Genomic DNA, 16,005 nt, shown 5'->3' with positions numbered 1-16,005 from the left:
TGTCTCTGGTATTTTATTTTTCCAGTGCAAGAAGACTCATAAGATGGAATTTCCAGGGGAAAAAAAAAAGAAAAAAGCTTAGAAAATACATTTACTATGCCGGGGATCCCCATCATTGAGTTATTTTGATGTTTGATACTCTAACATAAAAGAGATCATTAAAAAGAGTGAGGGGGAAAAGTAGAAGATTAAAGCGTGGTGCTAAGTAAAAACATACATTAATAGGCTTAGTCATTTCTTATGAAATAGATGAAATCTTACCACTGCACCAAACCTTTTCAGCACTTGAGTTGCAGATACTGCTGATGCTTATGCCCAGAAACTTAATCACAGTAGCTCTGTACCCTGACATGCTGCCCAGAAACACAGGCATCACTGTTAGGCTTGGGTAGAGAGCACCATTAGTTTGCGCTCAGTGTTCTGGGGAGGCAGTCTTTTGCCAGACCTCTGGAGTCACCTCTGTCTCTGTCATGTTACAAGCAGGTGGAAGAAGGTCCCTGGTAGCTGCCTGGATTCAGTGAATCAGTGGCTTTGGCTGGGTCTGAGACATCATTGAATAAATCGTGGAATCACTGAATGGTTTGAATTGGAAGGAAACTTAAAGGAAGGAAACTTGTTCCAACCCCCCTGCCATTGGCAGGGACACCTTTCACTAGACCAGGTTGCTCAGAGCCTCATTCAACCTGGCCTTGAACACTTCCAGGAATGGGGCATCCACAGCTTCTCTGTACTTCTCTTAACTTTTCTTAGGTTTCACTTTGTCTTTCCTCATAGGAGAGGTGCTTCATCCCTCCAGTCAACTTAGTGGCCTCCTCTGGCCTCATTTAAACAGATCCATGTTTGTCCTGTGCTGGAACTCCAGAGCTGGATTCAGTGCAGTGTGGGGTCACACCAGTGTGTAGCAGAGGGGCAGGATCTGCTCCCTTGACCTGCTGCCCACCCTGCTTTGGATGCAGCCCAGGACAGGATTGGTTTCTGGGCTGTAAGTGCACATGGCTGGGTCGTGTCCAGCCTCTCACCCACCAGCACCCCAAGTCCTTCCCAGCAGGGCTGCTCTTGATCTGTTCTTCCCCCAGCCTGTGTTGGTACCAGAGGTTGGCCTGATGCAGGTGCAGCACTTTGCACTTGGTCTTGTTAAACCACATGTGATTCCCATGTGCCCGCTGCTCAAGCTTGTCCAAGTCCCTCTGGATGACGTCCAGGTCCCTCTGGATGGTGTCCAGGTCCCTCTGGATGTCATCCAGTCCTTCAGGTGTGTCAACAGCACCACTCAGATTGGTGTCATCTAAAAATACTGATGCTGCACTATGGTGTACCCCTGACAGTGGAGAACAGTAGTAGTGGGGCTCCTGAACACTGGTGAATCAAAAAGACCTACTCCAAAGCCTGGGTTTTGAGAGGCTGCAGACAGACTTTCCTCCAGATTTGAAAGGGAAGGGGTTGAGCTCAGGTTCATAATTAATAGGCCAATACAGTGCCCAATTAACAGAGCAAAATACATGTTTTAAGAGTCCTACTATGCCATAAAGGCATAACAGAAAGAACAGAAACCCTGAACTTTCTCTTGTGTAGTGTGAAATCTCAATAATTGAAAGAAGGGGTGAACTTTGGATACGGAACACTTAAAGATTGTCTTGGATTTGAGTAAGTGCTATCTGCAAGCAAAAGAGACCATTCATTCTCTGTGCATAGAGGCTGGTGGAATCTGGAAACAAGAAAGGGCTTTATGTGGTGCCAAGCCAGTTCCCTGTAAGTGATGAGGGAAATCCCAAGCAGGTGAAGGTCACTCGCCATGTGAGCATTTATGGTAAGCCTTGGGATGTGAACAGATGCCTAGAGCTGCCCTCTCAATGCCAAATCTGTGGTCCTGTTTTTTGGACTGCCTGGGCAAAGGGCACTGCTGTTTGCTATAGTGCTGGTGATAGGGAAAGCTCCCACTGGGAACACTGCCATACTGGAGTGATGGCAAATGTGGCATTAATGGGAAACCGCCGTAAGGAAAGCTCCAGTGTGAGGGAAGCTGATTAATGAAGCAGCAGAGAGGGAATGCTTTATTACAAATACATGAGAACTTGCTGTGAACAGAAGTGCAGTGAAGCTTCAAGCTCCCCACATGCTTATTTACACAGATGGAAGGCATGGAGATATTATGTTTCCAGTTTATTGTCCCATATCTTTTATCTGTTTCATATGATAGCTGAACTAATGAAACTTGAGATTAAATTACCACTGTGTTCACTTGGAAGTATATTTCTTGGGTTTTTGGCTCTGGAAATAAAAATATATTGTCATGCTATAAATACATGGGAGCATGAATCAGACTCGTAACAAACTGCTGGCTGATAAAATTACTGCCCTTTGGTGCAATGCCTACTATCTGAAAGCAAATTGAATGGTGTTTTTCTCCAGAGGAAAGCTGCAAATTCTCTTCTGTGTGTATCTGTTCCTAATCCTAACCTTCATGGGACACAGCCCTGGCTCTCGCAGTCATAGAAAATCACTGGAATAACTAAACACACTGAAAGACTAGTGAGATTTTGCCCCTAGATAAAAGTGGGCTGTGCCAGACCCTGCACCCAGCAGCTGTGAACCTAGAAGAAAAGCAACTAACTTCACCCTCCTGCCCATCTGATGAGATGTTGAGCCCAGTTGGTCTTGGCTTCCCATCCATGTGAAGTGAAAGTTTTACTTTACATCTGAGCTGAGGGGAGGCCATGAGCATCCTCAGGCTCCAGCATGAGGCAGGAGTTTGCTTACAGCAGATATCCCCCTTGTTAGCAGGTGCTGTGTGCCACCTGGAAGCTGACAGTTCCCTGTTGCTCCTGGGTTACTTAATTTCTGTTCATACCTGTCTTCCAAGTGTGTGTTCGAGCAAGGAGGCAGAGGGGTTGTTGCAGCAGCCAGATCCTGCTGTAGTTGATGGAAGCAAAAATGGGTCTTGGTAATTATTGTAGTTACATGTTCAGTAAACTTGATGGCTCCCCCTGCCCTCCCACTAGGGACACATGGTCTGATTGACAAGGGTACTCTTTGTTAATGTGAGGACCCTGCTGGGAGCAGGCCGTGCTGGCCTGTGCAAGGATGGGGTTTTGGATCTGCTGCTCCTCTGCCTCCCCAACACCCCCTTGGACTCAGCATCAGTCTGACCTGCAATCACCCTCCAAATGGGAAATGTGTCTTTCATGCCTTGTTGGACTCATGGTATCCAAAAGAGTGGTGAGACGTGGAACACAAAAACGTTCTCTGCCGAGCTCAACAAATCCTTTGAGCAACCCATGTCTCAGGGTTCACTGACTGCTGTCGTTACGAGCATGTGAGGAGGCAAAAAGTGCCCACTAATACAATGGAAGCTTTGTTTAGGGAGCTTTTATTCTGCTGCTGGGACTGCCATGGTCATGACCCTTATTGGGTCTGAAACTGTAGAAAGTTAATCAAAATTGGAGTTGAAATTTTCCATCCGCTACAGATAGTCACCCTTACCCTAAATGAAGAATGAGTTTATCTGTGTAAATGTGAAGTTTTTGTTAAGCAGCAATGGAAACAAACTATGCTAGAAAGTTGAGTTTGTAAAAGTGGCATATTGGAGTGTTTGAAACCTTTTTCACATTAATACAGGTTCCATGAGTAATCATGAACAATGTCAAACCTGATAATTGTAATATTTCTGAAATGAAGTGTTTCTGTTGAGGGGTGCTGGTGGGTGCTTTTCACAGGACAGGAACTCTATTGGGCAGTTTGTCCATCAGTTGCCACTCCCTTGTACTTCACATTTGGGTCAGGTACCTCGCTGCAAGGTGGTGTGAGTGCCTTAAGTGCAGTTCTGGGCAGGACGCTGCAGTGGTCCCTTTCCTGTCCTCTTGACGGAGTTTTCCACTATATAGTGTCAATTACAGCAGTGCAAACAGCATAATGGGATATTTAGGGCTGGCAGATGAGAGCAAGGAGCAGTCCCTCCTTCAGAGCACAGAGAAACACCTGCATTTCACCTTGACCCTAGGATTTGTTTGGGTTTTTTAAAACAAATAATCAGCTGAGTAAGGACTGGTTTGATGAAAACAGTCAAGAAATCCAAGAATTGTTGAAGAAGAAGAGACCACTCACCAAGCACACCTTGCACTGCCATCCTGTCATGCAAGAAAAACAGCCTTTCGCCTTGCATGCAGCAAGCTCCAACAGAAGAAAGAGTTACCTGGAAAAGCTGGTATTTTTCTGGTGGCCAGACACATTGTGCTGGTTTGATAAAGGAAATATGCTGAGCACATAGCTGAAAGCTGTTGGTTTCCCTGGATGTATTTTACTAGCTGGGAAGTTGGTACTGAATTGGCCCAGCAAGCAATTACTGGAAGTCCTTAAACTGATTTGTAGGGTATGTCCAACTGACATGACAGGGCTGTCATGTCCTCAAGCCTTTTATAGCAGAAGTAATAAAACAAGTCTCTGAGGAAAGAACATCATGTATGCTCTGCAGTAGCCCATGACACCTATCCCTCTCAAATGAGAGTTGCCTGCTGAGATGAAAATATACCATATATGGGGTGCAAAACCCACCATAGATTAGAGATACAAGGGCAACAGGTTTCTTTCTCCTCTTTCATCACCTTTATTTATTTAGAGAATGACTGTAAATATTTAGCCCTAGATTAGTGAATAAAAGTTGCTGGTAAGAGGACTGTTCTTCTGATCAAAGGAAGAGTATGTTCTTAATTTGAGCTATGCAGAGGTTGTGTCCTGGTGAAACCAAGAAATCTTTATTGGTTGACAAGCTCAGATTATGTGTTTCATTTAGGGAGAGAGATGGATTTCATGAGTGGACTGTTGGATAAGAAAGTGGTTGGACAGTCACATCCAGAGGGGGGTAGTCAATGGCTTAGAGTCCTGATGGACATCAGTGACAAGTGGTGTCCCTCAGGGATCAATGTTGGGACCAGTGTTATTTAATATCTTCATTAATGACATAGACAAAGGGATTGAGTGCACTCTCAGGAAATTTGCAGATGACACGAAGCTGAGAGTGCATTTGACGTGCCTGAACAATGAGATGCGTCCCAGAGGGACGTGGACAAGCTCAAGGACTGGGCCTTTGGGAACATCATAAGGTTCAAGAAGGCCAAGTGCAAGGTCCTGCACCAAGAGCAGCCCTACTGAGAAGGACTTAGGGGTGCTGGTGGATGGCAGGCTGGACATGACCCGGCCATGTGCACTCACAGCCCAGAAACCAATCCTGTCCTGGGCTGCATCCAAAGCAGGGTGGGCAGCAGGTGAGGGAGGAGATTCTGCCCCTCAGCTCTGCTCTGGTGAGACCCTACCTGGGGCACTGCATCCAGCTCTGGGGTCGTCAGCACAGGAAGGACATGGACCTGTTGGAGCAAGTCCAGAGGAGTCCACCAAGTTGATTAGAGGGATGGAGCAGCTCTCCTACAAGGAAAGGCTGAGAGATCTAGGATTGTTCAGCCTGGGATAAGAGCCTTCTCTGTGGTGATGTAAATGCAGCCTTTCAGTATCTGAAGGGAGCCTACAAGAAAGATGAAGAAGGACTTTTTACAAGACCATGTAGTGACAGGACAAGGGAAGTAGCTCCAAACTGAGATACTAGGAAAAAGTTCTTCACTGTGAGGGGTGGTGAGGCTCTGCAACAGGTTGCCAGAGAAGCTGTTGGATTCCACAGAAGTGTTCAAGACAAGGTTGGTTAGGACTCTAAGCAACCTGGCCTAGTGGAAGGCTTGTCTGCCCGCAGTAGGAAGGCTGAAACTAGATGATCTCTAAGGTCTCTTCCGACCCATGCCATTCTATGATTCTGTGATTCTGTGAGTGATTTTTCAAGCTTTTTGCCTTTTGCTAGCTGCCACTTTTGTACCTTCTTTTTCCAAGCTTAGGATGGTGCTCTTTCTTTGCATGCCAGGAATAGGTGCAGCCTCCATTAGAAATCTATTTCAGAGAGATGTGCTTTCAAACTTTGGTCAAATCACTTCTCTCTTCCCTTAAATGAGATAAATACACTGAGTTTCTTCAGTTATTCCAAGGCTTATTCCATGGATTTCATTATTTCTGCTGTTTTTGAATGCTTAAAAATGTAGCTTTGAAGCACAGACACACAAACTTGCAAATTGCAAATCTGGACTTGTCACTGCACGCAACATTGGTATTCTATTACTTTTTCAGGGACAAATTTTACTTATTACATATCTTGCATTAGGTTATAAACATAAAGTCATATAGTAGTTTGCCATTACTGTGCTGCTATTTCCCAATGTCATGAAGTTTGGCATGCAGCCCTCCCTCATATATGATCTCTCATCTTTGCTTTTCCTTTTCCTTCTTTTATGAAAGCAGATTTTTAACTTCCACCAACTTTAGCGAGTGACCCAGTTCACCCTATCTAACCAATCTCCCTCGTTTACTGTCTCGCCAATTTTTGTCTCATCTGAAAACAGTCTCAGCACTGACTTTCTGTTTTCTTCCAGATCACCAGTAAAGATATTTAATGGTGGAATATCTTTCTACAGGAGTGAAAGTGTTTGGTTGACATTTTCTTTGTATATTATTTTTTATGGTGAATTCTGAATACGTTTGTGTTTTTACAAACACAATATAACAGTGGTAGTTTTTACAATCAAGATATCTCATGGGACAAGGCAAAATTTTTCTTTTGCCTGATCTAATCAAGCTTGTCTTTTGGAGAGAAGCTGTGTTAGCATTGTGGTTTTACTAAGTTGGAGAACCAAGCTAGCATAAGCGCAGCCCTAACCTTTGTCTTACTGAAGTTTCAACCTCGAGGCATACTCAAAACATGCTCAACAACAGCTTTGAAATGCCTTTGATCTCAGATTTCCTCTAGCATAACTACTAAGATATCTTTGGGTCACATGGCTGGTTGCCATCTTAAATACTCAAAATGGGAAGAAAGCAAAATAAGAGACTCATAGAGATCTATTGCAGGACATGCTGAGGGGGTTACCCTATGGGGAATCGATGGTTTTTAAATTCTTCTTGAGCCAGTACTTCCATATGCCTGAAGATCTGATCAACGGGGAAGCCTGCAATAGAAGATGCAGTGCTCCAGGTCACGCTGGATAAAGGTGCATCCCAACCCCAGGCTGCTACCTTGGTGCACACAGGTATTATTCATGGCCTTCCAGCTCTTCTCCAGGGGTCATGGCTCCTACAAAGTAAAACCAAATTGAGGAAGGAAGCAAAGGTAGAAAGGGAGCTGGCTGTCCTTGTCACTGCCGTAACTGAGCAAATCATCCCAAATACCTGTATAGCTGAAGCCAGGAACAGAGCTGCTTTTGATCTAGGGACGCTAGTCTAGATCAGAAACACCTTAGAAGGGGAAGTATGTTGTTTTATTTGCAGCTAGTTTGGAGGGAAAAGAAGGCAACTTGAAGTTCTGGAAACTTGTGAGAAGAGGCATGTCACAGTGACCTTGTTACAAATCCAGGTGCTCTTTGAATCTGTAGTGCTGAGCTGTGACCCCTCCAGATGGATCCCAAAAGCTCAGCCTTGGGCTTGTGGTCAGGCAAAATGTCCATGGAAAGCTCTAAGGCAGCGGTAGTTATTAATGACTGATAGATAAAATGAAGTGAAAATATGCACAATTTTCATAAGAGAAGGAATTTCATTGTCCCAGTGAAGGACTTGCCACTTTCCCCTTGTTGCCACCACTGTATAAGCTTGTGAACAAGGAATAATTTGCCTCTGAATTAACAATTTTGGGAACGCTTATCTTCAATGATCTAACCTCACTCTCTGTTTAGCCAATTTATGACTGAGAATACTTCTTTCTACATAAAATAATATATTATTTCAAATGTCAATGGTATCTAGCTTATAAAATAACAAGTCAGAATCTAGACATTTCAAAACTGGAGCTAGTCAGGAACTTTTTAATGGATGAAAAGAGTCTTCACTGAAAATATTTTGTCCAACTGTGGGAAGCCCGGAATTAATTTTTAAAAATTATGTATTATAGTACAAATGACATCTCATTAGATTCTTCCTTTCAAAGAAAAGATGTGGCAAAGCTATAGGTCTTACTGAAAAGTTCACAAGCAATGAAAACCTTCACCAGTGCCTATTTGTTTGACCTTGTGTGCAATCCTAGCAACTACACCTAACATGTTTCTGAAATTATGGTGTTAACTCCAATGTTCTGTCTAATTTCCTTTCTGTGCCTATATTTCCCCTCCATAAATACTGGAGGGATACTGCAGGTAACTGATGAGCTGTGCTATCATTCTTTATTATTGTTCACTGTTAAATAGCCTTTCTGTGCTATATAACTGGATGTTATTTATTAACACATGCAGCTTCAAACCATGATTCATATGAAATTGCTCTCAGATCTGAAGACAGTCCTAAAATGACGTATTAAACATGACTTCTACCTCAAGTACTAAGTCATGCACCTTTGAAGAAGCAACAGAAGAATAAAACTGAACAGCAATTCGTAAGATTTTCATTGGCAAGGACTTTGCCCTTTCCCCATTTTTTAAATGAGAAATTTAACTAAAATTGCTTTACACCATTATTTTTCTTTAAATTTAATCTGTGTTCGCAAAAAAAAAAAAAAAAGCTTTGCAAAGCTTTGGATAATTTTGAATGAATTTTAGGTGTTGAGCAAATATTCCTTGGATGAGACTTGCATGACTATTAAGTTTCCAAGCTGAAAACTGTTCTGATAACAATGTAGGGTTTTTTTCAAACAGAAGTCTGCATCCTCTTACAGCATCCTTTCCTGTCTCCAGCTCAGCTCTTCTAGCCACCTGCTGCAGATTCTATTTCCATCACATCACGCGTGATTTCTCCCTAATAGACTTCCTTCATCATCTTTGTGTCCCTTCATGGGGCTCCCTCTAGTGCGTCTGTGTCATTTCTACTGGGGAGCCCAGCACGTTGTGCAGCTGATGTGTCTCACCAGACTGAGCAGAGGGGAAGGATCCCCTCCCCTGATTTGCTGGCAGTGCTTTGCCTAAAGGAGCCCAGGATGCTGCTGGCCTTTGCTACAGGGGCACATTGGTGGCTCATGTTCCCTTTGTCCACCAGGATCCCCAGGTCCTTCTCGGCAAAAGACTGTCAAAAGTAAGAATGGACTAGAAACATACTCAACAATCTCAGCCCTTTTCAGAGTGTGCGTGACTGAAAAAACTAATGTTTTGTCATAATTCAATCCTCAGTTTTCTCACTCTGTGTTTACGGGAGGGTAACTGAGAACCTAATGTTTTTTTGCAGCAGAGATGGAGGTGAAGAAAACCAACCTGTCTTGCACTGAGTTATATCTGAGGATGAAAACTATTGGGCTGCAGTTCTTTAATGAGATTAATTTTTATGAAATTTTTATATGCTTTTATTACAGCCAGTAATCCTTGTTGAGGGTGGTGAATGCTGCCCTTCCTGTCCAGCACATCCCCTCCAGGCTCTTCCCCTGTCTTGAGCAATGCTTCTTATCAAGTATAAATGCCTTTTTGTTATGATGATGCAGAAATCCAACAATGATAAAAAGTTGTGGAGAGAAAAATCTGTCTACCTCCACCATGGAAACTGAAAACCATTTGAGGGAGGGAAAAAGTAAATTGCTAGCTATCAGGCTTTTGATGTTTTTTCCTTTCCAAGAGGATTATATAGGTCTTTCTACACACCCCAGAATTGTGTAGCAACATCTTCATTGCTCACCCAACTTCAGAAGTTTCTCTTACGGAACAGAATAGAACAGAACAGAACGTAAAGATGCTGCATTCAAAGCAGTGTGGCCAGCAGGTTGAGGGAGATGATTCTGCCCCTCTGCTCTGCTGTGCTCTGCTGTGCTCTGGTGAGACCCCTGGAACACTGCATCCAGCTCTGGGGTCCCCAGCACAGGAAGAATATCGACCTGTTGGAGTGAATCCAGAGGAAGCCACCAAGTTGATTAGAGGCATGGAACACCTCTCCTATGAGGAAAGTCTAAGACAATTGAGATTGTTCAGCCTGGAGAAGAGAAGGCCTTGGGGTGACCTAATGGCAGCCTTCCAGTACCTGAAGGGAGCCTACAAGGAAGATGGAGACAGACTATTTATTTATAAGAACATGCAGTGACAGGATAAGGGGAGTGGCTTCAAGCTGAAAGAGAGTAGGTTTAGATTAGATGTTGAAGAGAAATTTACTGTGAGGGTGGTGAAGCACTGAAACAAGTTGCCCAGGGAAGTAGTTGGATCCTCTTCCCAGTTGAATGGAGCTCTGAGCAATCTGGTCTAGTGAAATGTTCCCTGCCACAGCAGTGGGGTTGGAACTAGATAATCTTTAAGGTCCCTTCAACCCAAGCCATTCTTTGATTCTATGATAAATTACTGGGGAGAGGGATCAAGACTTTGTGAGTGGCTCAGACAGATATTCCAACAAACAAAATGAGTGCCTAAACATTGCACAAGGTTATCTACAAGTAATAACTCCAAATCAGGCTGTAAAGCCTCAGCACACATTTGTCTCCTTCTAAAATTGTGCTTGGTCAATATGTGCAATAAAAACTGCCTGCTTGGTGGGTATACAAGGATTGAAGGCCCTGCTGATGAACCATGGAGAAGAATTAATCAGTGAGCTACATTTTGTTTTTTCCAGACTTTATTATCCATGACAGTTTCTGAAGATTATTGTCTTCTGAAGAACTGAAGACCTTTTATTGATCAAAACTGTTTAAGAGCACTGATGATATTTTGAGCACTGAATCAATAATGGGACTGACACACCATAAGCCACGGCAGACCAGAGAAGGACAGATTGACTGACTGATTTTTCCTTTTGCAAATTTTGAAGTAGCACCTCTCTGGGCTCCCAGGGCTCCTCTCTACAAATGCTGGGCAGCTGCTGGGCCAAACTAGCACTTGAAATCTGGGGGAAAAAGGTCTTAAAGAGTTGAGGTTACAATAGTGCCACTGAGAACAGGGAGTGACTATCTAAAGGCGTAAATAGAATGATGCAGTGACTCAGAGCAGACCTCTTTATGGCTGCAGTTTAAACAGCAGAGAACTTCATACTTTTCAAGATGAAAAAAAAGTTTTGATAGTGTCTGTTTTCTCTTCCTGTGGCTGATGGTGTGATCCACTTACTGCTCTGATGTAAAGAACTGAGGGCAGACTGGCAGCTCCCAAGAGTGTGTGGTGCAAGAAGCAGCAGTGTCAGTGGGCCAGGCCTGTCTGCAGTGATGCAGACAATCTCTGCACACCTACATAAACACACGTGCATGGTTGCTTTTCTTCTAACAAATGTGATCTAATTAAAAAAACGCTACTTGGCAAAGCAAACAGAAGAGGCAGTGTGGTGTGGGGAGCAGAGAGCTGGTTTCCAAGCCTGAAGGTCCAGTCCTTCCAGGGCTCTGCAGGGTGACAGGGGTTAAGTCGGCACAGTGCTCTGCACTCCTGGTGCCCCCTGTAATTAGATCGGCGGCACTTCAGAGCAGAGCCTGCTTGTGTATAGCTTTGAACAATGAGGTTTTGATCTTGTTGGGGTCCCTTGGCACCACATTAATAGTATTTTATTAAACATATTATACGATTTACTGCCAAATCATCAGGGCAGTTTTTAAGAAGACTGTCCTGGTGATGGAGGGACAGACCTGAGGATGGAAAGTTAAAATGTCTAATCTGTTTTTCTGTTAATTTTAAGCTGAGTATTTATTCCTTCAACAGGCATAAACCCCTGTCTTGCACAGGTCAGCTGTCAGTGAACTAAGATTTGCAGAAATTCTCTATGGATGCTCTGTTACTATTACAATGTATTTTGTCTCTGACCATGACACAGATAATCCATTAAAGCTCATGTTATCATGTTCAAAAAGTGGCTACATAACAAAGGCAATATAAGTCACCACTCATAACCAGATGATGAGGGGTTTGAAGCTAAGAATGAACAGGCTGCCCAGCTGAGGTGGGGAAGAGGGGGGAGTTATAGAGTTATGGAGAAAACCGGCTTAGCAACTCTTGACCTATACGAGAGCAAGGGTGTCACTGTCCCTGTTTTGGCTTGACACATGCAGCTGAACTTCATGCTGCCACTTCCTTTGTCATCTAGAATGGCATCTGTTCTAGGAGAGGAGGGACAGCAAACACCCACCACCCATGAGCTCTGGCACAGTGCGTGTGTTTTCCTAGCAGCCCCCAGTATAGCAAGCCCATAAACACTAGTCTGAACAAGCCAGAGGGATTAGCTGTGAGTGTGTGGTAATTAACCCATGCTCAGCCCATTGGCTGAGGCTCTGGTCCATAACTCTCTGCAGTGTCTGGAGGTCAGCATACTCTTCAGCACAGCCCAGCATTAGCCCTCTGCTCTGAGGAGGCAGTGTGTGCATGGTGTCTTCCCTTGGGGGAGGGAAAAGAAAGTTTTGGTCTTGGAGATACAACAATTCTTACATATTCATTTGGTAGCAGGGGTGAGGCTGTCATGGAGGAGGTTCTCCATTAGCCAGGGATTCCAGGTAAAGGCTGAAAGGGAGAATTGCAACAGGGCTGATCTTCAGAAGTTGCTCAGTAGACTCTGGGTTTGGGTGTTGGAAGAGCCTCCCTGGGTCGTCCTTGCACGGGCCTCGGTCATTCCAGGTGTAATTGCTGCAGCAGCTTGACAAAGCCTGTTTGTGGAAGGGAAAGTGAAGAGGAAAGAAAACCATAGTTGGCTTCTGAGAGCTTGGCTTCACCATGTGGCCGGAGCCCTTGCCTTGTGCTGCCTGCAGAGTGGCACACACATGTAAACAGGCAAGTAACAGCTCTCCTTCCCCATTCCTGAGTCTAAAAGCACTCCCTTGTTTGCTGTACCCTGCTGTCTCCTCCTTGTCCTTTTCTTACACAATTCCTGAATCTTTTTCCTTTTCTCACTTGAGCTCAAGCTGTGATTTAAATGCTGCCTGATTACCTCCTGTTTGCTGTTCAGGAAAGCTGAAATGTGCTTTGTGGCAGTTTTCCAGTAGTAGTAGCAGTGCTTTATCCTGGTTACAGCACGGAATGGGACAGGAATGCTTTCAGTGCTTTGACCTCCAGCAGTTTCCTCACTTACGGTGGTGAAACTAGTGCTCTAGATGAGGTATGTACTGATATCTCTCTCCATCTAAATTTTTAATGGGTAATACAAGACAGATATTTCTAAGCAAAACAATACTTGATTTTCTTCGTTGACTGAAAGGAAAATTGCACTATTTGGTGTATCTTGGTTCATATGCAGACTGATGTCACAAACCAGAGCTGCTACTTACATTCACTTGGAAACACTGCTACTCAAAGACTGACAGCTTGCCATAATCTCCCTGCACTATCTCCCATGCATAAGGGTGGTTGAAATTACTTTTTCAGGGGTTTATGATACTTGTTCTGATGAGTTTATTAATTAGAAGACAACATATTGTCCTGTAAACAAAGTAATGCTTTGCAAAGTATTCTGTTGGGAACACAAAGTTGAACACCACAGTATTATAATGTGTGCTCCATCAGCTCTACATGGAGCATCTTGAAAACTTAGGCATTAATTGCCAGGAGTTCAAGATCCATTAAACCAGAAATAGCAACCAAAAATTCTAACTTTATATACTGGTGGTGAGAAGAGAGTATTTCCTTCCTATAAAGTAGAAATGTGTTTGAAATCCTCAGTCCCAGCACAGCCAGGCTGTTCCAGTGTGCAGCCTGACATCCTTGCAGGTACTCAGGTGTAGAGATTTCACATCCTTATAGGCCTGTATCCTGTTAAACAAAACTACAGAGAAATTTTCCTGTAACAGCTAATGTGCTTTAGACAGCTTACAGATTGTCCCTGAAGTGTGCAATTGAAAAACCACATATCAAACACGATTAAATTGTCATTCTGCATCTAAGGTGCTGTAAAGTATTAAGTCATGTTTCAGGAGTGCACTAAAATCAATAAAAGTCTGGTTTATAAGCCTACTTTTTCTTGTGATAGATAGCAAAAGGTGCTCCAAGTGTCAACCCCAAACTGACATGAGTGAACATACTCTCTTCTAAGCTAGTCAGATAAATCTTTTCATATAGTGGAACATTCAGACTCCAAGGAGCTTAACTTTGCATCTAGATGTCAGCAGGGAGAGCACTGTATGCCTTTGTTCTGTGATGTCTTGCCTCATCTCTGCTGCCTTCCACCAACTCTCTCGTTCCTGTTTCTGCTTCTCTCTGTGGGGATCTTAGAGAGGCAATTCCAAAGGCTTTGAGGAAGACAAGGATGTCTCATGTGGCAGTGTGGATTCACCTGTTTTGTCTCCATTCTAGTGGTCCCCACTACCTTATCTTTTAGTACAGAGACATACAGTTGCCTGGTGGAGGCTCTGTCAATGGTTAATTGGCTTGTGATTTGTTTTTTTTTTTTGGATGCTGAATACTTTTGGTTGGGTTGTTGGTATTTTTTTCCAGTTTTCACAGATGCCTTCTGTGCAACTCAGAGCATTCTCCTGTTTGCAGAAGAGCTTTGTGATCCATCTGAAGGCTGTGGTTTTGGGAGGGACACAGAGATCTCATGTATTGAAACCAAATGTGTAGCCCAGATGAACTATCCTCAATGTCTGAGAACACTACAAAATGTCCCTGGCTGCCCCAGTTTATCTGAGCACGTGTTCTTGTAGTAATTTATCAGAAGATGTTTTTCCTACATGAAAAAAACTAACTTTGGTACAAGTCCAAATGTAGCTCATTCTGTATGAGCATGCTCAATCACAGTGGCTAACAAGGCATCAGCCACATCCAGAAAACTGTGAAAGAATATTCCTGTCCAAAGCAGATAGAAAATTCTACCATGTAGAAAGGCTGAATTGTTTTGGAAGTACTCTTTAAGCATCAAGCACTGTATTCTGTCTTTTTTTTTTCCAATAAGTATAGCCTTTAGCAGTTCTTAACTTTAATAGCATCAGTTTCTAATTATCAGATTTGAGGGTCAATTGCTTAGATCTTTGCCAGAGATGATTGTGCAATTTAGAAATGGTGGAGAAGGCAATCACGAAATTACACAGGACATGAGCTGCAGACCTGAAATGAGTTTTCGAAGACCCCTTAATTTTGGCCTTGTCTCACAAGGGAAAAGTCTGATTTGGCAAAACGATTTTCTTTTATCAAGGATCCTGTGTGAACTGGGTTTGGCTACAGTGAGAAAAATGTAGTGAGGCAAGACTGACTTGAGTAAAAGTGCCTATGGCAATTAACAGTTTATCTCACAGCTGGGCTCTCCCCAAAAGTGGTGCTGCACTGTTTCTAGAGGAGTTGGTACGACATGACTGATTCTGAATACTGAAACTGCATCAGATTGACTCAGTGGTGTGATGGAGTAAGTATTATGAGCCGCTGTGGGAATTTCATCCCAAGATGTGACAGGAAGTACCTTAGTGGAATTACCCTTGGTAGTAGCAGCATCCAGATGGCTCTGGGCCAGGGGAAACTTTCAAGGAAGTTTGCAGAACTGAGGAGCTTCACAGAAAGCTGAATCCTGGCATAGTCGTTCCTGCCAGGTACAGAAATTACTGCCAAACATTACTTGTTTATACTTGGATGATCTATCAGATTAGATATCTTCATTCCCTTTCATTCTGTGTGCATCCTTCAGCAATTCGCTTTAAAATCTGTTTTAAAGAGTGAGGAAACAGAACTTGCTTTGCAGTGAAGCAGAGTTGGAACTGTATCTTACCAGCTACTCCACAGGAAATGCCCTTGAAAACTTCCCTAGGGGTATACAGTATGAAAAGTGAACAGCAAACGACTTATGAGAGCAGGCTCTGCAGAACTGGAGAGATGACTTTTAGCCTTCTGAGACCCTAAATTAATTATACAGAGGCTTCTCTCCTGCTTGACAAGTGGTCCCACCAATAATCTATGACACCAAATCTGCATCCTGCCTTACGAGACATGCACAGTACTTTGTTGGAAGTTTAGTCCTACCAAAGATTACAAGAGTGACCAAAGCTGCTGTTCAGAGGACTTCTGATTGAACCAAGAGAGAAGATGTGCTGCTTGGGCCAGGCAAGTGTTGCAGATGAAGTGAGGCACTTCCTTTGTAACAGTA

The sequence above is a fragment of the Pipra filicauda genome, unplaced genomic scaffold (genome assembly GCF_003945595.2).
Source record: "Pipra filicauda isolate LSUMZ 115617 unplaced genomic scaffold, ASM394559v2 scaffold86_size2582843_pilon, whole genome shotgun sequence".
Classification (NCBI taxonomy): domain Eukaryota; kingdom Metazoa; phylum Chordata; class Aves; order Passeriformes; family Pipridae; genus Pipra; species Pipra filicauda.
The sequence above is the reverse complement of the archived record's forward strand: the minus strand, read 5'-3'. Positions refer to the sequence as shown.